The sequence below is a fragment of the Cervus canadensis genome, chromosome 15 (assembly GCF_019320065.1).
Source record: "Cervus canadensis isolate Bull #8, Minnesota chromosome 15, ASM1932006v1, whole genome shotgun sequence".
NCBI lineage: Eukaryota > Metazoa > Chordata > Mammalia > Artiodactyla > Cervidae > Cervus > Cervus canadensis.
Genome location: NC_057400.1, coordinates 34,592,025 through 34,615,128, shown reverse-complemented (window position 1 = coordinate 34,615,128; position 23,104 = coordinate 34,592,025). Strand labels below are relative to the sequence as shown.

Sequence of the window (23,104 nt, the reverse complement as noted above, 5' to 3'; positions counted from 1 at the left end):
AGCATCACAGAATAGGACATACATTCCATTTGACTAAATAGTTTGCTTCTTCACTAAAAGTTCAAAGGAGGAAAAGTAGCTACTAAGAGCATCTTGATTTGTGTATGAAGAAGGCTAAAGTTTAGGTTCTTTCTGAGCATGTCAATTGACAGTATTCACTGAGTAATTTTGTTGTATATTTTATATGACATAATCATGAAGTTAAGATGCTTATTAACATACATACTTGAATTGAAATATCCAAATGAATTAGTCCCAATGTAATAACCATGTACATTTATTGACCATTAACTATGCAGTTGGAACTGTGCTATGGTCTACATGTATAAACTCACCACAAATTAGGTAGTTCCTAATTTTCCCCCATTTAAAGAGACATTAAGTAACTTATTCAAAGTCACACAGCTGAAACACTGAATAAACGATAAACCCAGAATTTAAAACCAGGTGGTCTGAATCCAGGGTCAAATTCTTAAAACACTACACTTTGCCACCTTTTTGAAAAAGTAGTTACACTGCAAAACAATGTACATATCAATGTTGCCATTATTGTCGTTCCATTTTTTGGAAATTTTATTTTGAATTGTAAGCCAGATTATCCCAATTCATCAAACAAGGAATTTGAGCTCACAGATGCCAGGACTCTATGATCCTATGGTTCCTTTCAACTCTAAAATTATAATATAAGAGCACTCATGTTTTTTTTCAGTATATGAAATAGGACTTTCAGAGAGCTTCAGAAGTCTAATTCTGAACACTTTTCATCAAAGAATAATTTATACGATTTATAAACTTCCTTTCAGAATCAAGTTATTTTCACTTATTTCCTGCTAGTTAAAGCAATCTAAGTGAGGAATTGGAAGCATTATTTGAAATGGAAGCAATGACATGTCAGACAATATGGAAAAAAAAAATCTATAACACTTCTGTGATATTGGTTACACAAAACAAAAATCCAAAGAAATAATTAGAAAATGTTTGTATTCTTAAATATTCAGACTCTTAACTAAAATTAATTTTACTTTTTCTAAGTTATTGGTGAAGGTAATATTTTTTGAAAAGCCTGTTTCTAATCAAAGCCAACAACTTCACTTTGAATAGATACTGAGCAGGTATTAAAACATCTTGGATCTCAGTTTTCTCATTTATAAAATGGGAATAAGAATAGTGATCTTCACATATTTGGGGGAGAATTAAGACAAAATACATAAACTGCCTGAAACATAGCAAATCTTAATCCTCAGAAAATCCAAATATTTAATTCAATACTACTCTTTAAAATTTCCATAGCAACACTGGCTAATAACACTAATTTTTTTCTACATGCTTCTCAACTTATGATTAAAAGGAAACAGGCTCACTTAAATAATAAGTGATAAAAAGTATGTACCAGTTATGTACATAGAACAAAAGTAAAATCAGTCATCAGAAATCATAAAATTATGCAATTTAATTGAGACTAGCAAATAGCTCAAATTTTTCTCTTTTACATACATTTTTCCTCAGTATCCACAAATATAAAGAACTGTAAATAGAAATGTATTCTTTTATGACTGTATGCCAAATTTATTCAGCATGAGTGCAATTGAGTGGAAAAATAAAAATACATATTACTTACTGTATGTGGCACTTGGCAATTTCAGAATGATTTGCAAACATTCATCCTCAGAATACTCCTACAAAATGCATCTGTGAAAAGAAAGAAATACAGAAGAGTAAGCAATTTGCCAAGGTCACAGAAACTCTAATCCAGACCAACACTCATTCAGACATTACATATTTTAACATACTGAAATAAGGTTTTGCAAAATATAGATTATACATCTAGCATATTATAGTGGGCTGATGAACAGAAATGTTCCCAACTATATGCAAATCTCCTACACATCAGTCAAGGAGGACACTCTTGAGATGAGTCTGCATGTGGACTTTCAAAATCCGTTTAAGAAACACAGGCCCCCAGAATGAGGCAGAATAACGTAAGAGCAATTCAAAAATATGAGGTATTTGTAAGTGAATTTAGTTGGAGTTTTTAGGTGGTTGTTACATAACAAGTTTTGAAAATGTACTTCAGTCTAATACATGAAGATCCCTGAGTCAGAGGAGAATTTTGCTTGATTTATTCAGAGAATTACACTGATTCACTTTGTAAATGTGCTTCAATTCTAATTGAAAACTATGTACAGACATAAAAGCACAGACATGTCCATTGCACACCTCACAAAAATAAACAAACATTTTTTTTCAGAAAGCCAATTACAAGGAGAAAGTTATTTAATCAGATTTCATTAATTAACGTGTTTGTTTAAAGGAAAGGTGTATGGGAAAGCACAGTAATTTCAAAGTACAAAATATTTCAAAATTTAAGTGAATTTTATGCTTCTGGGTATGCTGTTCTATAAAAGAACTATTAAAATGAAATAAAACAAAACACAACTTAATGATAATTAAAGTAACCCTTCAAAGTCCAATGTGCTGTTTCCGACAGCTCAAACACACTATAGACAATACAAATAAAAATTAAGTAGCAAGCATCTTTAGAGAGACATTAGTTCTCAGCAGCTAGTAGAATTTCTGCCCAGAGATTTGGTTCTTTGTAGGACGAAGCAGAAATACCAGCTTACCCAAATCAACAGTTCAACAAGCAGAACAGGCATTCTGAGTAGAACATCTAATTAATCGATCTTCTGGTGTGTGAAAGATAAGAGGATGGCACTGGCCTCTACCTTGCACAGGAATGAATGATTGTACTAATGCTCAACAGAGAGCTTCTCAAATAAGATGAAACTAGAGATAGTTACCGAGTTCACAGGTGAATGCCAAAAGTAAATCAAGAAATTTTATGAATCCCTGTATTTTTATAAATTTCATTTTTCTAAGTTTAAAACTCAGAGTTGAGATAGAAGACACTGATACAAACTCACATTCACATATTGTTTCAATAGAATTACAAAGTTATAACAAATGGCAGATTTGGGTATTCCTTCATGCTGTAGCATAGTCATCCTCCCAGGCAAGAGAATTCAAACTAACCTTAATCCCATGATTTGCCCAATTTGACACAACACAGCTAAGAAGCAGTGATCCTGGGCTTAGAGCCAGCCACTTCCAACCTCAATTTCTTCTCACAACACCTACTAGTCCCTACGCCTCATGCAGAGCAGAAGCTGCAAACGGGAGCATCACAACCAAAACTGGTGTAAGGCAATTTTTAAAAAAATTCTACACCATGATTTTAAAATATTAAAAAATGTTCAAAAGCAAGCGATTTCTCATAAGAGTCCTAATTTCTATCTTTTTTTTGAAAGAGCAAATATATCTTAAGTCTGGGTTCACGGCTTCCAGAGAGTAGAAAAATGATTGCTGCTCTCGCATGAGACATGCCTCCTGCACTCTAATTCCTAATTTACAAACTCTCTCCTACTCTGCAATTTTCAAGCATCAGAATGTTTTGCTCCTGATCCAAACCCCCCTTACCTACCAACTATAATCAGACCTCTTTGCAGTGAAACTTGAAGAATGATATTAATTATGTTCCAAGAGCATATTTCATTAGTTTAAGTGACTGCTTCTAACTACATGTCACGATATTGTCATAACCAGATGTTATTGATTAGATACCTTATTTCTACCTACATATACATTTTTAAAAGTCATGGGCTTGAATTTCCATGTATTTAAATACATAGCTGATAATTTTTAAAGCTAAAGGAGAAATTTTAAAAATACAATTGACTGGTACATAATCATAAGTTTCAATCATCTCAAATCATAATTTTTTTGTTTACAGTGGACACATTTTTCAGAGACAACTCCTGGGTTGAGAGGTGTGCTATTCAATAAAATAATTATAATAATAAAGAAAAAAGCCTTCAATTTAAATAATCTAAGTTAAGAGAATGATGACCACTAAAGGTAAAGCAATGCAGCCCAGAAAGTCTGGTTACATCAGTGCATATTACAAATAACTTAAAATACCAATATGTTTTGTGGAATGCTTAAAACATATGGGCCTGGAATTTGAGGTAGTTGTGGTAATAATAGCCACCTAAATCTGAAACTTTCCACACATACTGTAAAATATACAGCCAACAAAAACAAATAAAAACACACAAATTCTAGGCCTTCAGCATAACTAGAAGTTGGAGGACAATAAAAATGTCAGATTACCAGTAAACAGAAAATTAAACACCAATTTCTAACAGAAGTATCTTTCAAGCTCCCACTGTATGTATTACAGTGATATAACGGGTCTAGAAACTGAAGGAGAGAAGAAAACAAAGGTCCTAAGAGTGACATAAAATTCACCAGCTGAAAGTCCATTGAAACTCTGATAGTGGTGAAAAACTATCCTGACATATTAGAACACAAACATAGGGAGAATATTTAAGGAGATATAGAATTCAAGGTGATGACATTTTTTTGTTTGTTTTTTCCTCAGGGAGGAGTAAGGCATTTTAAAATTGTGGGGCTGGGATTTTCCTGGCGGTCCAGTCACTAAGACACCATGCTTCCATTACAGGGGGCATGCATTTGATCACTGGTGAGGGAACTAAAATCCCACATGCGATGTGCAGAGCAGCCAAAAAATGGAAAAAAATAAATGATAGGGCTATTTCAAAAGGACCCTGGCCTTAGCTTAAAGAAATTCTCACAAGTCAAATCTGGGAAGTTGGAAAATCAGAATAAATAATTATCATAAAGAATTAAACTTCATTACAGAATATAAATTATAAATAAAACAAATGAATAAAGTATATAAGGAAGAATTGGAAAACTTTCCTTGCACAGAATATACCTTAGAGTTAGAAAATCAACATGAAACACATACTATTAATATTATTGTAATTAACCGATTAAGTCAGGAAAATATCTGTGGGTCAGCCCTTGTAGGTGAAAGTGTGTTGACAAGCAGGATATTTCCATAGTCTTATAGTATCTTCCCCCAAATCATTTATTAATTACAACAGAGAAAATAGTAACCTTCAATAGAGAAACAAGACCACCTTAAATAAAGGATCAAGGATAAAATCATCAGAATGGAACAAACCCCCATAACAAGTCTCCAAGTATGATGCACTTGAGAAGGACACAACATCATTTCTGTGGTATGTCTGCCAAAAATGTGCAAACTGAATCAATCATTAGGAAATATCAGGCAAATCCAAACTGATGAAAGTCTAAAAATATCTGTCCTGAACTCTTCAAAGTCATTAAAAACTGAAGAAATGTTCCAAACTGAAGGAACTTTAAAAAAAGACATAACAACCAAACACATGTGTGATCCTGGAGGTACTGCGAGTTATTCATACATAATGGCATTTTGTTAAAATGATATTCTTAATGGTTAAAACTGTACTATAGTTATATAGGAAAATGTCCTTATTCTTAAGAAACACACACTGAAGTACTTCAAGTAAAGAAGCACGCAAAGCCGGCACTCTGGGCCAACCCAGAGAGACAGGGTGGAGAGGGAGCTGGCGGGGGTCAGGAGAGGAAGTACACGTGTATACCTGATCTGATTCATGTTGCTTTAAGGCAAAAACCATCACCATATTGTAAAGTAATTATCCTCCAGTTAAAATAAATTAATGTAAAAAATAAATGAATAAAAATAAAAAAGAAGCATGATGTCTATAACTTATTCCTGAAAGATTCAGGGAAACATTATATATATGTACATATATATATGCATATATAATTATGCAATTGTATAATGTATATACAGGTGTGTGTGTATATATATATATAAACATATATGGAGAGAGAAAGAACAGGCAGAAATAATAAAGCACAGGGATAAAATGTAAATAACAAATCTGGACAGAGAGTAGTCAGGGTTCTTAAGTATAATAATAATTAATTCTCTGTATGCTTGAAGCTATACCAAAATTGTAAATTAGCGAAAATAGGTAGAAATAAATAAATGTCTTGCTTTCATGGAGATATTTTGGAATCACAGAAAAATAGCCAAAGAGATAATCAGTGAAGTGTTTCAAATCAAGAAAAACATTAAGAAGTTAAAAAACAAATCAGCATCATTGTTCAATGTTCTTGGACAACTAAAATTAAAAAAATCCATATATATATGAGATGAGATGGTTGGATGGCATCACCAATGCGATGGACATGAGTTTGAGCAAGCTCTGGGAGTTGGTGATGGACAGGGAAGCCTGGCGTGCTGCAGTCCATGGGGTTGCAAAGAGTCAGACACGACTGAGTGACTGAACTGAAGTGAACTGATATATATAGTATATAACATATAGTCTTCTATATTTTATATATGTCTATGTTATGACCAACATAGATAGCATATTAAAAAGCAAAGACATTACTTTGCCAGCAAAGGTCCATATAGTCAAGGCTATGGTTTTTCCAGTGGTCATGTATGGATATGAGAGTTGGACTGTGAAGAAAGCTGAGCACCGAAAAATTGATGCTTTTGAACTGTGATGTTGGAGAAGACTCTTGAGAGTCCTTTGGACTGCAAGGAGATCCAACCAGTCCATCCTGAAGGAGATAAGTCCTGGGTGTTCATTGGAAGGACTGATGCTGAAGTTGAAACTCCAGTAATTTGGCCACCTCATGCAAAGAGTTGACTCATTGGAAAAGACCCTGGTTCAGGGAGGGATTGGGGGCAGGAGGAGAAGGGGATGACAGAGGATGAGATGGCTGGAAGGCATCACCGAATCGATGGGCATGAGTTTGAGTAAACTCCGGGAGCTGGTGATGGACAGGGAGGCCTGGCGTGCTGCGATTCATGGGATCGCGACACGACTAAGTGACTGAACTGAATTGAACTGATGTATAATTTATACATTAATATGCATATATTTAAATCAAAGATATCATATTTTAATAACATTTATATAAGCATATTAAATTCATAAAATAAAGGAGAATGAAAGTAAATATGGAATCTAGCTTTGGACTTTTAAATAAACCATACAAATAATACTATAGTCCATGAATACAGCAATGTAAAGTTAAATAATAAAGTGACATTCACAAATAAAATTTATTAGCAATTAAAAAAGAAAAGATTATCAAACAGTCCTTAAAGGTCATCAGTGTTTTTTTCCCTTATGTAGCTATTTTTCCTTAATCAGAAATATCAACTTCTGTTTTTCAAATTCAAAAAAAAAGAAACATAAATAAAAATCTCTGTTAATTCTTAAAATAACATATTTAATTTCAAACAATATATTTACTATTTTTATTTCCAAATCATTATTTAAATAATTACACAATATAAATTCTTTCATAATTAGGTTATTTTTTCCTTCCTTTCTTCAATATTATGTTTATCATTAAAATGCAAAATAATTTTACTGATTGGTATCCCATACATGCCATCATTTAAAGATCTATAACTTGTTATCAAATATCAGCTACCAAAAAATAAAAACCACTGTAAAGTTCCTTCTGAATATATCTTCTGCCACAGCAAGATTGTTTCCTCAGGATAAAATATCCAGAAGGAAACTCCTGGATCAAATAGCATGAGGCTTTTAAAATTTGCTAAACTGTATCTTATTAACACAGATGTACACAATTTTCATATTTGAACAACCCTACAACCAGTTTGTATTTTTACAGTCACTGCATCCATTTGCAGCCATGACATAGTGTTTGCTGCCTGATTTGGCCCTCGGTCTTCATAAATTGTCATGTCTTGAATTGAGTTTTACACATTCTTGTTGTTACAAGTGTTGAGTTTACCTTTTAAAATGTCTTCAAAGAGGTTATCCAAAAATATGACATTGAAATAAAACTGCTTAAATGGAAAAGCATGGAAACAGAGCAACGTTAGTAAAATAGCCTTTTTTTCTTTGAGAAATTAACACTTCCTATTTTCTTGCAAAGAGCCAAATGTTTTATAGGACCTAAAGAAGATGATAGATGAAAATGTGTTACAGTCTTTTAACTGAAAACATCCCAGAGGACTGATTACTACATGACAAGTGATGCAAGTAAAGACAGGAAATGCTACAGACCCCTCTGGATAATCCAAGCCCTCTACCAAGTCTCATTTTTAATTTAGAGCAACAGTGTGTCAGTATGCCTAGATATTACCATTTACATTTTCACTAGGTTAGATATTAGCATTAGATATTAGATTAAGTGCCACTTTAATTGGAGGTTTTAATCAAACTTCAAGATACTTCAGCCACTTTTCTTCCTATCTATACTTTGTATTCTTGCAAATTCACATAGATTTAGCTGTAGATTTAACTTTCCTAGTCCATAGACTTCATATTTTGTATTATTAAGTTCTGGAGATTAATACAAATATTATTCATTATAAACATCCAATCAACCCCTTCGAGAGTTTCAACTGGTCTTCCCCGGCAGGTCACTGATTCAATGACACAAAACAAGACATGCCTTCCTTCACCCAAGACTGCATTTTCTTAACTGGCTGATGAGAACATCACATGAGATAAAAATTAAACCTTGCTGAAGTGAAGATATATGAATTCTTTTGTTTCCCTTCATATTTAAGTCCTGTCATGATGTCAGAGAACAAAATTAGATGAACTCACAGTGATTTAATACTTTCAAAGCAATGTTGGTTGTTACCCACATTTGTTCTGCTCTTTGAGGTGTATGAAAAATCAAATGTCTCTTTGATTTATTCCCCTATTTTCCTAGATATCAAAGCAAGCTGATTGATCTGTAACTTCTAAAGTCTTCTCTAATGTGTTCTCTCTCTCTGTCTCCCCATTTTCATTGGCCCCTTAAGAGCCCTAAGCCAATGCCTTGTACACTTTCTATTGTAAATATGGCTTGTTTCTCTGTCATGGGTTTAATGATTATTTGACCAGGATAAATTATTAATAGCAGATATTAGGGTTCATATGTCAAGCAAAAATTAAAATGAAGAAAAATTCAAAGGAATTCAGAGGAGAGGAATAGAAAGAATTAACATTTAGGTAATTAAAAATATTTAAAATGGCTCAAATAGAAAAATCTATATTTCATAAAAGGAAATATCTAATAGTTTAGTTTTGTTTAATTGTATGAAAGATTATTATTAGAGTTAGATTCCAAGTAACAAAATTGTTTTAACAGTAGCAGAAGAGATTATATTATACACCAGAGATGAATTTCCAGAAACTAAACATTAAATGATCTAGTTATCTGATACTAGTTATTTCTTTTTTTTTAAGTGAAGTTTCTTTGGAGCCTAAATTTAGAACTGAGATCTATCAAATCATGAGATTCAATTAGAAATGTGGTGTAAATATGTGATGAACTTCAGGTAGAAGATGTGAGTTAGCTTTCTATTATGTTTTATGGTCAACTTTGGTGCTTTCTTCATGTTTTACACCATTGTTTAAATGTACCACATTTGTATTTACTTCTCTGACAATAAAAACTGATTAAATAAAGTGCATCTTTAACTTCACTATATCTTCCAAACATAGGGTTTGGCAGGTTGGATCTTCCAAAGATGACCATCCTGCATGGACTTCTGCAACGTGACCTTGACATTTACCCATCAAAAGATGAAGTTATTTCTTTCCCTCCTGGAATATCAGCAGAGGCTACGACTTCTTTGACCAAGAGGCTATGATGGAAGCAACAGGGTACCAGTCCAGGAGTAACTCTTAACCGGCCTAGCCTCTTCTGTCTTCTGCCTCCTGGCACGCTCAGGTGCCATGGAAAAATTTCAGGTCACTCTGCTGGAGAGGGCAGCCATGCTGAGGAGCGCAAGGCATAGGACACTTGAGTAAAGGATACTCACATACGAACACCCCGTTCATTCAGCTTTTAGATGATTCCAGTCCCTGACCGCTTGATGACAGCTACAGGACAGATCTCAAGTGAGGATCTCCCGGCTGAGCCCCATTAACCCACAGAACTATGAGAGATTACAGTGGCTTCTTTTTTAAGCCACTAAATTTATGGATAATTTCTTGCATGGCAATAAAATAACCAGAAAATATGATTAACTTAGAATTCAAAATCTAGAAGTATAATGTAATATCTAGCACCTTTTATCTATGTAAAATCTAAAATTATATATATATAAATATATATTGACCAGAATGTGAATTGTTTATAAGGTAATCTACTTTTCTGTATCTATCTCTACATCTATCTATGCAAGTTATCTTATATCCAGTTACCATGATTTCCAATTGTTTTCTGGCTGGTTCTGCACTAACACAGGACTTAATCACATATATGAAACAAGTGTATATATGAACATGTATTTATATGCACATACACACACAGAAATGGTATGGACCTAACAGAAGCAGAAGATATTAAGAAGAGGTGGCAAGAATACACAGAAGAATTGTACAAAATAGATCTTCACGACCCAGATAATCACAATGGTGTTATCACTCACCTAAAGCTAGACATCCTGGAATGTGAAGTCAAGTGGGCCTTAAAAAGCATCACTACAAACAAAGCTAGTGGATGTGATGGAATTCCAGTTGAGCTATTTCAAATCCTGAAAGATGATGCTGTGAAAGTGCTGCACTCAATATGCCAGCAAATTTGGAGAACTCAGCAGTGGCCACAGGACTGGGGAAGGTCAGTTTTCATTCCAATCCCAAAGGAAAGGTAATCCAAGGAATGCTCAAACTACCACACAATTGCACTCATCTCACACGCTAGTAAAGTAATGCTTCAAAATTCTCCAAGCCAGGCTTCAGCATACGTGAACCATGAACTTCCAGATGTTCAAGCTGGTTTAGAAAAGGCAGAGGAACCAGAGATCAAATTGCCAACATCTGCTGGATCATCGAAAAAGCAAGAGAGTTCCAGAAAAACATCTATTTCTGCTTTATGACTATGCCAAAGCCTTTGACTGTGTGGATCACAATAAACTGTGGAAAATTCTGAAAGAGATGGGAATACCAGACCACCTGACCTGCCTCTTGAGAAATCTGTATGCAGGTCAGGAAAGCAACAGTTAGAACTGGACATGGAACAACAGACTGGTTCCAAATAGGAAAAGGAGTATGTCAAGGCTGTATATTGTCACCCTGCTTATTTAACTTATATGCAGAGTACATCATGGGAAACGCTGGGCTGGATGAAGCACAAGCTGGAATCAAGACTGCCGGGAGAAATATCAATAACCTCAGATACGCAGATGACACCAGCCTTATGGCAGAAAGTGAAGAGGAACTAAAAAGCCTCTTGATGAAAGTGAAAGAGGAGAGTGAAAAAGTTGGCTTAAAGCTTAACATTCAGAAAACTAAGATCATGGAATCTGGTCCCATCACCTCATGGGAAATAGATGGGGAGACAGTGGAAACAGTGTCAGACTTTATTTTTTGGGGCTCCAAAATCACTGCAGATGGTGACTGCAGCCATAAAATTAAAAGACACTTACTCCTTGGAAGGAAAGTTATGACCAACCTAGATAGCATATTAAAAAGCAGAGACATTACTTTGCCAATAAAGGTCCGTCTGGTTAAGGCTATGGTTTTTCCAGTGGTCATGTATGGATGTGAGAGTTGGGCTGTCAAGAAAGCTGAGCACCAAAAAATTGATGCTTTTGAACTGTGGTGTTGGAAAAGACTCTTGAGAGTCCCTTGGACTGCAAGGAGACCCAACCAGTCCATCCTAAAGGAGATCAGTCCTGGGTGTCCATTGGAAGGACTGATGCTGAAGCTGAAACTCCAGTACTTTGGCCACCTCATGCGAAGAGTTGACTCATTGGAAAAGACCCTGATTCTGGGAGGGATTGGGGACAGGAGGAGAAGGGGATGACAGAGGATGAGATGGCTGGATGGCGTCACCGACTCAATGGATATGCGTGTGAGTAAACTCCGGGAGTTGGTGATGGACAGGGAGGCCCGGCATGCTGCGATTCATGGGGTCACAAAGAGTGGGACACAACTGAGTGACTGAACTGAACACACACACAGTGTGATTTAGGGCCACTCAACCTGTAAAACTGAATACACAGCATAAATCTGAATACTGTTCCTATGTGAAGAACTGATAGTGTGGAAAACAGTTTAAATTTGCTTTCTGTGCTCCCCCAAAGCAGAACTAAGACCAGTAAGACCAATGAGAAAAATCACAAGGAATCAAATTTAAGCTCAGAATAAGGAAAAAGCCTTACTGCAGAGAATGACAAAACAGAATGGGCTTCCCAAAAAAAGGGCCAAATGAAGAGCGAAAGAAGAAGTTGAAGGTTCATTCTCCAGAAATGCTGAAAGGGACTTCAAGTTCTCCTGGTTGCTGGAAATAAAAGTTTTTTAAATACCCTTTCAAACCCACTCTTTTGATAAATTTGCAGTGATTAACTTTGGACTAGATTATATTAGATATATATATTTTTTTTTGACTAGCTAATATTTTATATCCTTATCATATTCTACAAACAGACATGAGAAGTGTCACAAAGATTCATTCAATAGAGTATCATTAAATTCACAGCCCTTTATCCTACTGAATCAATATTTACCAATTTTTCAAGACATTTATTGAATAACTAGCTATATTATGGACTTTGGTAGGCCTCCAGGGAACAATGAGGAATGTGATACCTTCACTGTGAAAAAGATTATAATTTAAAGTGGGAGACAGAGGAGGATACAACTAAGATAACATGGTGCAAGTTAGCAACAGCAATAGAAACAAAGTACTATGGAAACTGGAAAAAGGAATAGGAAACTTCTGCCTTGGAAATTTGGGAAAATCCTTTAAAAAGAGGTAGAATTTAAGCTGATCCTTGAAATGAAAAGACAGGTATCTCAAGGCTACAAAACAGTACAAGCAAAGAAATAGTCATAGATATCTATACCATGCCTAGGTAACAAAGTAATACAGGGAATTCTTAAAATAGATCAGGAGAGGATAATAAATGAGAAGTGAGCTCACTGGGATAGATTTCTATAAAGGGTCTTGAATGACATGCTGAAAATTTTGAAATTTAACCTGTAGGGCTTTCAAAGGTTTTTATACACAGGAGTTACATGCCCAGAACTATTTTTACTGAGATCCCTCTACCAACAATGTGGAATAGGTAATGGACTACACAATGTGGAGTAAGTTTATTTAAAAAAAAAACATGTCAGTCTTGGGTTTAGATTAGGCATAGACTCAACTGAGGGAGTGTGGGCTGACAGGATCACCCCCCAAGATCCCTTTCCATCTTAAATTCTGTGACTTATGTCCCTTGCAAAGGGAACACATTGCAGATTTTTTTTTTTTTTTTTTTTTAATGACAGAAGTGAAAGAACTCTTGGGCCACTCTGGTGAATATCATAAAGACATTGCCATTTCAAATACCCAATGAGCTTGATAAGAAGTATAGGAAGTCCACAATCTTTGATGAGCTGACAATGGAATGTGAGAAGGAAAAAAAATCACAAGGAAGAGATTAATAGAGCACAGCAGAAAGGCATTTTCAACTATCCTTCTGGGAAAGCCAGATAAAAATTTGACTGACCTAAATCCTTTTTGGCCTGCATCATTTTCCAAAGTAGCATCTCTGGCTTTGGAAGGCCTAGGAGACCTATCTGTACATGTGCAATCTAATTAATGTGTGTAGGAAAGACTTAATTGTGTAGGACATTTTGCTAGGTACAGCATAAAAAAAAAACTATGTTGGACTGCCTTCTTGGATTTTATAATCTTTTAAAGACAGACGGATGTAGATATACATTGACAATTTAGGAAGATAAAAGAAAGGATTTATTAAACTGCAGAAACTGACAAAAATGTAGGTACTTATGTTAAATGCTTCATGAGTATCAATAATGAGCAGGACAACTCCTTGATAAGTTCCATTTTAAGGAGAAATAGAGCCACATGTCAGAGGATAAATTTCAGTGACATGATCTCACACCTGAAACCAGCTGGGAGGAAAACGGAAATTTTTACCCTGTTCAGACTGGACACCACTGTAAGCCAAGGTCACACAAGAAGTCTGAGGCACAACAAGCCACAGAACTGCGGCTGCTTGAAGGGAGGAAGAGGTCAACCACAACACAGTATCCATCTAGAGACACAAGCTTCTTTTCTTGCCTTCCTTCCTTTGTGCTGTTGTTGGTGTTGGTAACTGGGCCACATGGCCCTGACTAGGGCGATCTATATGTGGGTGGACCTTTATGTGGATCTATCTTTCAAAAAGGTAGGCATTCATTAAATTTCTAATGACTTGAAGGTGTGAACCTGTACTGAGAGAGTAACACGTGAAGAAGTTTCAATTTTATCCCTGAGACTAACGCACGCTGTGTGAAATCTGAATTCTTAAGTCCTCTGAATGGCCTGCTTGATGGCAATCAGCCAAGTATATCATCAGATAAGAACTTTAGACACTGAAGAATCTCACTGTCCTTGAAACCCCTGCACAGTGGTAAAGGCACACATTTTCCTGTAAAATACAGCCACAAATAACACAGTGCGGATGAATTTGCTGAAAGACACAGAGAATAAAAAGTAAAAACTCTACAGGATAACATGTAGAAATGTGCTCCTTATTCATAAATTTGTAATATTGTTCATATAGAAAGACAACATTTATATTTTTCACAGCATAAGAGGCCCTTTTTTTGACAGAATGGCTTAGCCTTATGAAAATAGGTAGCTCTATTTTGCAGATGTTCATTTTGAATGAGGTATAATCCCCAGAAGCAGGAATGAGAAAGTCCTCTCTTTAATAGTATGAGACTTCAGTAAGGAAGAGACATGACAGAAAGCAGTAGGGCAGACAAAAAGAAAAAAGGCTCTCCCCACATGGACCCCCAGGGTTTTACATGAACCCATTACTAAAAACTCATTTGTAAGTATGTGTCTGTTAATGAAATTTTGGAAGCACCTGATTTTGTGTTTATTTATTTTGGCGGGGGTTTTTTTTGTCTTACCTTTTTATTTTATACTAAAGTATAGCCAATTAACAATGTGATAGTTTCAGGTGCAGAGCAGAGCAATGCAACCATACATATACATGTATCCATTCTCCCCCAAACTCCCCTTCCATCCAGGTTGCTACATAACATTGAGCAGACTTTCCTGTTATACAGTAGGTCCTTGTTGGTTATCCATTTTAAGTATACCAGTATGTACATGTTGCTGATCTTGTATTTACATAGTGCCTTAAATCAAGTAGATCGCAAAACCACTAGCCCTATTTATTAACTGATTATATATATTGACTAAAGTAGGAGTCACTTCACACACCAAGGAAGTATGCTTCTGTATCAAAATGTGGTAATATTTTGCTGGCCCACAACTTTGTACATCAAGTTATTGTGAGATGTAGCCCTTTGGCAAATTAAAAGTACATGGCTATTTAGAAGGGCTTCCCTGGTAGTTCAGCTGGTAAAGAATCTGCCTGCAATGCAGGAGACACCGGTTCAATTGCTGGGTTGGGAAGATCCAGTATAGAAGGGATAGGCTACCCACTCCAGTATTCTTGGCCTTCCCTGGTGGCTCAGCTGGTAGAGAATTTGTTTGCAATGAAGGAGATCTGGGTTCAATCCCTGGGTTGGTAAGATCCCCTGGAGAGGGAATGGCTACCCACTCAAGTATTCTGGCCTGGAGAATTCCATGAACTGTATAGTCCATGGGCTTGCAAAGAGTTGGACACAACTTGAGGACTTTCATTTTCCTTAAATAAAATACAGATGAGTAAAATGATTAAAATAACATATTTTTTCTTTGGCAAGAAGCAAATACATACACTATTAAAAATAGAGGACAAAAAATAAATCAGGTAAAAATGACTAAATGGTGGAGTTTTAGGGGTATTACTGTGAAGAGGAGTGAAAACAGTGAAAGCGTATATGAAGAGTTGGTGGTGTTGGTGTCAGGACATTTTGATAAACATACTTGGCTCTGCAAAGGGAGCTCTATCTATGGGTATCAGCAAAAAAAGATAGGAATTCATAAAATTTCTAATATATTGAAGGTTGGCTAAAAACTCAAAACCATTAAATTAAGTCTGAAAAGAAAGTTATAATGAAGATAAGGTTTTAGATAGGGACATCAAAAAAAGCTGAACCAAAACTTAATATGGTCCAACAATATGGTCCAGGTCAAAATGACTCTAAAGTTAATAAAACAACTCAAAGTCAAGAATAAATCTGCATTATCATAAAAGAAGTAATTTGAGCAATATCCAAGAGATTGTGAAGATCCACATTTAAAAATACCCAGAAGAAAACTGGACAGCAACATGTAAATCATGTGTAAATCAATGTAAATCATGTAAATCAATGAAGTTAGAGCACTCCCTCACACAGTATGCAAAAATAAACTCAAAATGGCTTGAAGACTTAAATATAATATATGACAACATACACATCCTAGATAGAACATAGGCAAACTATTCTCTGACACAAATCACAGCTATATTTTCTTAGATCATTCTACCAAGGCAAAAGAAATAAAAACAAAAATAGACAAATGGAACCTAATGAAACATAACTTTTGTATAGCAAAGGAAATCATAAGCAAAGTGAAAAGACAACCTATGGAATTGGAGAAAATATTTGCAAACAGTGCTACTGATGATAGCTTAATTTCCAAAATAAATAAACTATTCATATAGCTCAACTGCAAACAAACAAACCAATCAAAAAATGGGCAGGAGACTAAATAGTCATTTCTCCAAAGAAAACATACAGATGGCCAACAGGCACATGAAAAGATTTTCAACATCACTAAGTATTAGAGAAATGTAAATCAAAACTATAATGAGGTACCACTTCACATTTGTCAGAATGGCCATCATCAAAGAGTCTACAAATAATAAATGCTGGAGAAGGTGTGGAGAAAAGGGAATCCTCCAATACTGTTGGTAGGAATGTTAATTGGTGCAGTCACTGTGGAAAACAGTATGGAGTTTCCTTAAAAAACTAAAAATAGAGTTACCATATGATCCAGCATTCCCACTCCATGGTATATATCCAGAAAATATGAAATTTTTAATTGGAAAAGATAAATACACCCCAGTGTGCATAGAAGCACTGTTTACAAAATAGCCAAGACATGGAAGCAACCTAAGCGTCCATCAAGAAAGGAATAAATAAAGATGACATGGTAGATATACACATTGGAATATTACTCAGGCATAAAAAAGGAAAGAAATACTGCCATTTGCAGCAGCATAGATGGATCCAGAGATTATCATACTATGTAAAGTCAGTCTTACAGAGAAAAACAAGTATTATACGTTATCACTTACATTTATGTGGAATCTAAAAAAGTGATACAAATGAACTTATTTACAAAACAAACAGAACCTCAGCCATAGAAAGCAAACTTATCATTACCAGAGGGGAAGGGTGTGAGTGAAAGTTGCTCAGTCATGTCCAGCTCCTTGCAACCCCATGGACGATACAGTCCATAGAATTCTTCCAGGCCAGAATACTGGAGTGGGTAGCCTTTCTCTTCTCAAGGGGAACTTCCCAACCTAGGGATCGAACCCAGGTCGCCCACACTGCAGGCAGATTCTTTACCAGCTGAGCCACCAGAGAAGCCCAGGGAAGAGTGGAGAGGGGTGAATTAGGAGTTTGGGATTAACAGATATACACTACTATGTAACAGATACACACTACTGCACAGTAAGCAATGGCTTGCTGTATAGCACAAGGAATTATATTCAATATTATATAATAACCTACAATGGAAAAGAATCTGAAAAATAATATGTATGTGTAGACATATATATGTAAGTATAACTAAATCACTTTGCTGTAACACCTCAAACTAACACAATACTATAAATCAACCATGTTAGTACACCAGTGCTTAGTTGCTCAGTCATGTCCTACTCTGTGTGATCCCCAAGGACTGTAGCCCACCAGGCTCCCCTGACAGTGAGGATTCTCCATGCAAGAATACTGGAGTGGGTTGCTGTACATATGTGTATATCTGCACTCCTCCAGGGCATCTTCCAGACCCAGGGATCGAACCTCCATCTATTACATCTACCTGTATTGGCAATCAGGTTCTTTACCACTAGCGCCACCTGGGAAGCCACTAAATCAACCATCAGTTCAGTCACTCAGTCGTGTCTGACTCGTTGTGACTCCATGGACTGCAGCATGCCAGGCTTCCCTGTCCATCACCAACTCCTGGAGCCTACTCAAACTCATGTCCATTGAGTCGGTGATGCCATCAAACCATCTCACCTCTGTTGGCCCCTTCTCCTCCCGCCTTCAATCTTTCCCAGCATCAGGGTCTTTTCTAATGAATCAGTTTTTCGCATCAGGTAACCAAAGTATTGGAGTTTCAGCTTCAGCATCAGTCCTTCCAATGAATATTCAGGACTGATTTCCCTTAGGATTGACAGGTTGGATCTCCTTGCAGTCCAAGGGACTCTCAAGAGTCTTCTCCCATTAAAAAATAGATAAATACCTAGGAAACACATAATAAAAATAAAAACTCAGCTTTCAGTAAAAACCCTTTGGGGAATACGTGCACACACACACATACATGTATACACATATTTGGTGGGCATCAGTTCTATCCTCTGAAAGGAAACAGTTTATATCTTTTATTTAGTATTAGTCAGTGGGGAGGGAGGTGGGAGCAGGGTTCAAGAGGGAGGGGACATATGTATAGTGTTAGTCGTTCAGTCGTGCCTGACTCTTTGCAACCCCGTGGACTGCAGCTCACCAGGCTCCTCAGTCCACGAGATTTTCCAGGCAAGGATACTGGAGTGGGTTGCCATTTCCTTCTCCAGGACATATGTATACCTAATACCAATTCATGTTGATGTATGGCAAAAAAAAAATTACAATATTGTAAAGTAATTATCCTCTAATTTTAAAAAAAAACTACAAAAAATGTACTGCAAAATCAATCATATTTTTAAATCTTTCTATATCTTGGTTTTATATTTATAATGATAGTGAATATTTTCTGTGAGTACTAACTCCCAAATTATTGTTAAATAAAATGAAAACTCTCCACAAAGTGAATTTACAAGGTTAGTTATCAATGGACTATCATACTATAAATTATGAGTGGGTAATATTTTGGCAGATAGATGCAACAATTCAGAAAATCAATTGTCTGTCTGTGACTTAATGTGACCTTGTTTGAAAAGAGTTAACCTCATGCATGATTCCCAGACATAGCAGGAGTTATTGCTTGATTTTAATTATTTCTTACAGAGAAATTCCTTACAAGGTTGTTGAAATTTCCACTAAACTTTTCAATCACTTGTAAAGTATATTCAAACACAAAACTTCAGGATGGGAGGCAACAGGAAGACTAAGAAAATGTAAACTAATGACCCCACATTATTTTAGGCAGCTCTAGAAAATTATTTGGATCACAATAAGAAAAGTAGTAAAAGCTCATTTAATTTCATTATTTTTAATATGAAAAAGATTTTCAAACACAAATAAAACACATTTGCTATTTAGTAACCTATATAGCCATTTCTTATATAATAAACTCTTACTAAACATAACATAAGCTTTTCCTTCATCATTTTTAAAAAATAAATATTCTATCCTACTGAACATATTTTTGGAGTTGAGGGAGTTACAGGTTACATTAAACAATTAGTCCTGGTACATTTCAATAGACTGCAAATGATTCAGAAATAAATCAGAAACAGCATGATGCATCATTAGATTACCACCAGCAGTTTATTAATTTATGTATAATTATCATTTGTACAAATTATTGTGAAGGAATTGACAAACTCAAGGTTGAAAACAACATATTATTCTCATATGATAAGACAAGAGAATTGGAACTCAAATATTTCTAAATGAGAAATCAGTTACAATTTGTTATCTCAAATTATGTGTCTTTCTACATAAAAATTTGGAAAATCTTCGATTGAGCATTTAGAAAAAATCATTAAAATAAGACATTACATACTTAAAATGAAGTCTGTGTCACTAAAGAACAAAAATATAACAATAATGTTTCATCTTTTTCACTCAAAGGACTAAGGCTAGAATAGTAATGCTTTAAAATGGTTACTGTTTTTCATATTCACACAGAGAAAAAGCACTCATCTTTCAATTTCTCTAAGAATCAGCCAAGACAAAATAATACAGTCAAAGCTGATCAGAAAACTAAGGGGAAAATGGAAGATGACTGCTCAACTTAGCCAAGAACACCTCACAAAAATCAGCAGTGAAGCTAAAATTTTCCAAATAAAGTTAAAAGGAATAGAAGCTTTCCACCCTTTTTCTAAGCTAGATGCACTTTCTGCAAAGCAGCATTTCAGGGTTTAGCACTGGATACAATTTGTACAATATTATGATCAATTCATCATGATACGCTATTCCTTTTCCTGCCTTCATTTACCTTCAATTCTCTCTTAAATAAGATTTCAAAATATTTCACTAATCCAGTTTTCCTGGGTTTCTATTTTGCTTGGCTTCAATCCTATCTTTACCTGCTATTTATTTATTGGATCTGATTTTACAGTTGCTCTTCACAATAACTCTTGCAGGTCTGAGAATTTTATCTTGGAAATCGGCTAAGCAGATCAGATTTCTAGGCATCTGCCATACTAAATGCCAGAAGAGGACCTTAGAATGGGAGATACACTAATAGCAGCTAGTATTTGTTAAGCACTTCCTAAGTGCCAGGGACAGTAATCAGTACATTACATGCATAATCACCTCAACCCATGAAAGCAGTTATAATTATTAGATACATGAAAATAAATATCTGGTTCTTAGAACTGTGAGAATCGAAAGTGCCAATATTACGTAAAGCCCCTAAAAGAAATCCTTATAACCAATTAGAAATCTGGGTTCTATTAGTGTTAGCCACGATCACTGTCACTTGCATTTGAAAGATGAAATACTTAAATCCCACAGAGGTTATCTAACTGTGCTTTGTCAACCTGCTTAAGCAACTGGATAGTTCAGAATTTCTGAATTACATTTATGCAGGCACCGCAGTCTTAAACTTGTAGCTTTAACACAACCATGTTCCACTGCCTCTTCCAAACTCGAATCTTGGCATTTTTCTAACTTTAGAATCAAGGTATGATTTATATGCTAAAGGCTATAATTAATTGCCAAGAGTTCAGTTCAGTTCAGTGGCTCAGTTGTGTCTGACTCCTTGTGACCCCATGAACTACAGCACACCAGGCTTCCCTGTCCATGACCAACTCCTGGAGCTTGCTCAAACTCATTGCCAAGAACTCCACCTTTAAAAGGAAATTTAATAGACCCTCGATTCATTGAACCCAGTGAGATAAAGGGACAAAACATCCTCTTCTCTGCCCCCAGTCACTGTCCAAAAGCCAGATCACTCAGAAAAAGGTGAAATCAAGGGGTTATAATTACAACCTACTAGAAACCAGACCCTCACAGCTTTAATGAATGCCTCACTGTTGACTTGTTTTTTCTCACTTCAGAATCTCCTAGGCTTCCAGATCATAAAAATACTAGATTGTAAGGTATTAATTAATATGTAATTTGTGTTCTCAGTTTTCACTACTTTTTACGTTATACAAGGCCCAAACTGCCGAGTAAGGCATGTGGAGAGACCAGAAACTTCATTACTCCTTATTTCTCTTCTTCTCTCTCTGCCTCTGGTCTCCATCTCTCTTTCTGCCAATCTCTTTATTTCTATCTATCTATAGAAAGTTATTACAATTTTTTTGGTTTGTTGAATGAATGTTCACAGTTAAAAGATGCTAAAGCACCCACACACAGAAATCTTCTAACAATCAGCAGGTTAGACATTTCTTATGGGACCAATCTGTGTTCTCACATTCATTAGGAATAGCTAGCATCTTTAAAGCAACTATTTCTGATTAGCTACAAAATTAAAGTGTTAGCCCAAATGAGAAGAAGCAATGAGAACTTCCAGAGCAGCTGCCGATCTAAGACGACAATACTCTCACATCTGTGTAATGTTGAAACAGCCATCCTTCATCTCTCAATTCCTCTGTGAATCTGCAGACACATCAGGTAATCAGAGTAACTGGTACAATTTAATAACACAGAGGACTATAAAATTTACTGTCTCTATCTGGAAACCACTACAAAATGTTATTTAAAATTATTGTTGAGTGCTAGCTATTAAATGTTTAGGAAAACAGAGGTGGAATGGAAATAGGATTTTCTGGAGAATCATTTGGTTATGCTTTGCAGCTTTACATCAGAAAAAAATAAGGTTTGTTTTTAATTATAAGCAAATAAGACCTAGAAAATGTATGGTTCTTTTCATTTTCAAAGAAAATGATAGGCCTACATTTGGAAAATAAACAAACACTAGAATAGAGTCATATGATGCTTTTTTTTTTTTTATATTACCAGTTGCATCATTTCAAGGATGAAAAAACTGAGATCCAAAGAATTTAAAATGACATGCTACAGAATTCATTAAGGGTTTTACCAAGACCAGAATCCAATGCTCTCCTCTTAGTCCCATAATTTTTATAATACTGTAAGGGATGACTGATACTATGTTTAATAATAAAATTTCCAAGTATTTATATTTCTTTATAGCTTGGAGTCCCCTCCCTTAATTCCAAACAATTCCTCTCCCCAGAGGGAATCACCTTTAATTATTTATTAGTTCTAAAACAAAATGGTTAAATTCAAATGTCTTTACAGACGAAGGTGATTTAACAGAGAGTGATTGGTATCTGTGAAAATCTAGAGAGTAGAGACACACCAAAAGCAACCACATAAAAAAAAAAAAATTAAATTAAAGCATATTTTGACCAAGCAAATGGACCCAAAGTATTTTAGACATTATCTAAATTATCTCACATACCACACTCCACGTTTCTCTATATTCTTCTTATTAATATTGTTATTATTCCTTCTCTTAGTTTTTTTTTTAATTTTAAGGAATGTATCAACACTTCTCACTTGCATCTCTTGACCGCTATTTTAAAACATGCTAATCTTCCAATTTCTGTCCCTTCCTTCTGTTTTCTCCAAGCATCATACCTACTTCCCAACCTCTCCCATCTGTATGTTTACTGTGGCAATGCCATTGAGCTAATATTTGCATTCTGTCTATAATTATGATTCTCTTCCACTTTTTAGCTAAAGATTGATACTGAAAATTGAAAATCAGTTAAAAAAACACTTAAGTAATATAAAAATATTATTCATGTCAGTGCCAACTAAAGTAATACGGTTACTTTCCTTTCTAGCATATACTTTGGTTCTTC

At 35.3% G+C, this 23,104-nt stretch overlaps 1 protein-coding gene across 3 annotated transcripts in view; it reads right to left on the bottom strand.

The window, feature by feature from the left end:
- The window catches only part of GALNT13 (polypeptide N-acetylgalactosaminyltransferase 13), a 597,872-nt gene that overhangs the window by 562,704 nt on the left and 12,064 nt on the right, over nt 1–23,104 (bottom strand). For all 3 annotated transcript variants that reach the window (XM_043488172.1, XM_043488173.1, XM_043488174.1), the window contains exon 2: nt 1,619–1,689. The gene's annotated coding sequence lies outside the window, so the exon portion shown is untranslated. The remainder of the gene's footprint in view (nt 1–1,618; nt 1,690–23,104) is intronic.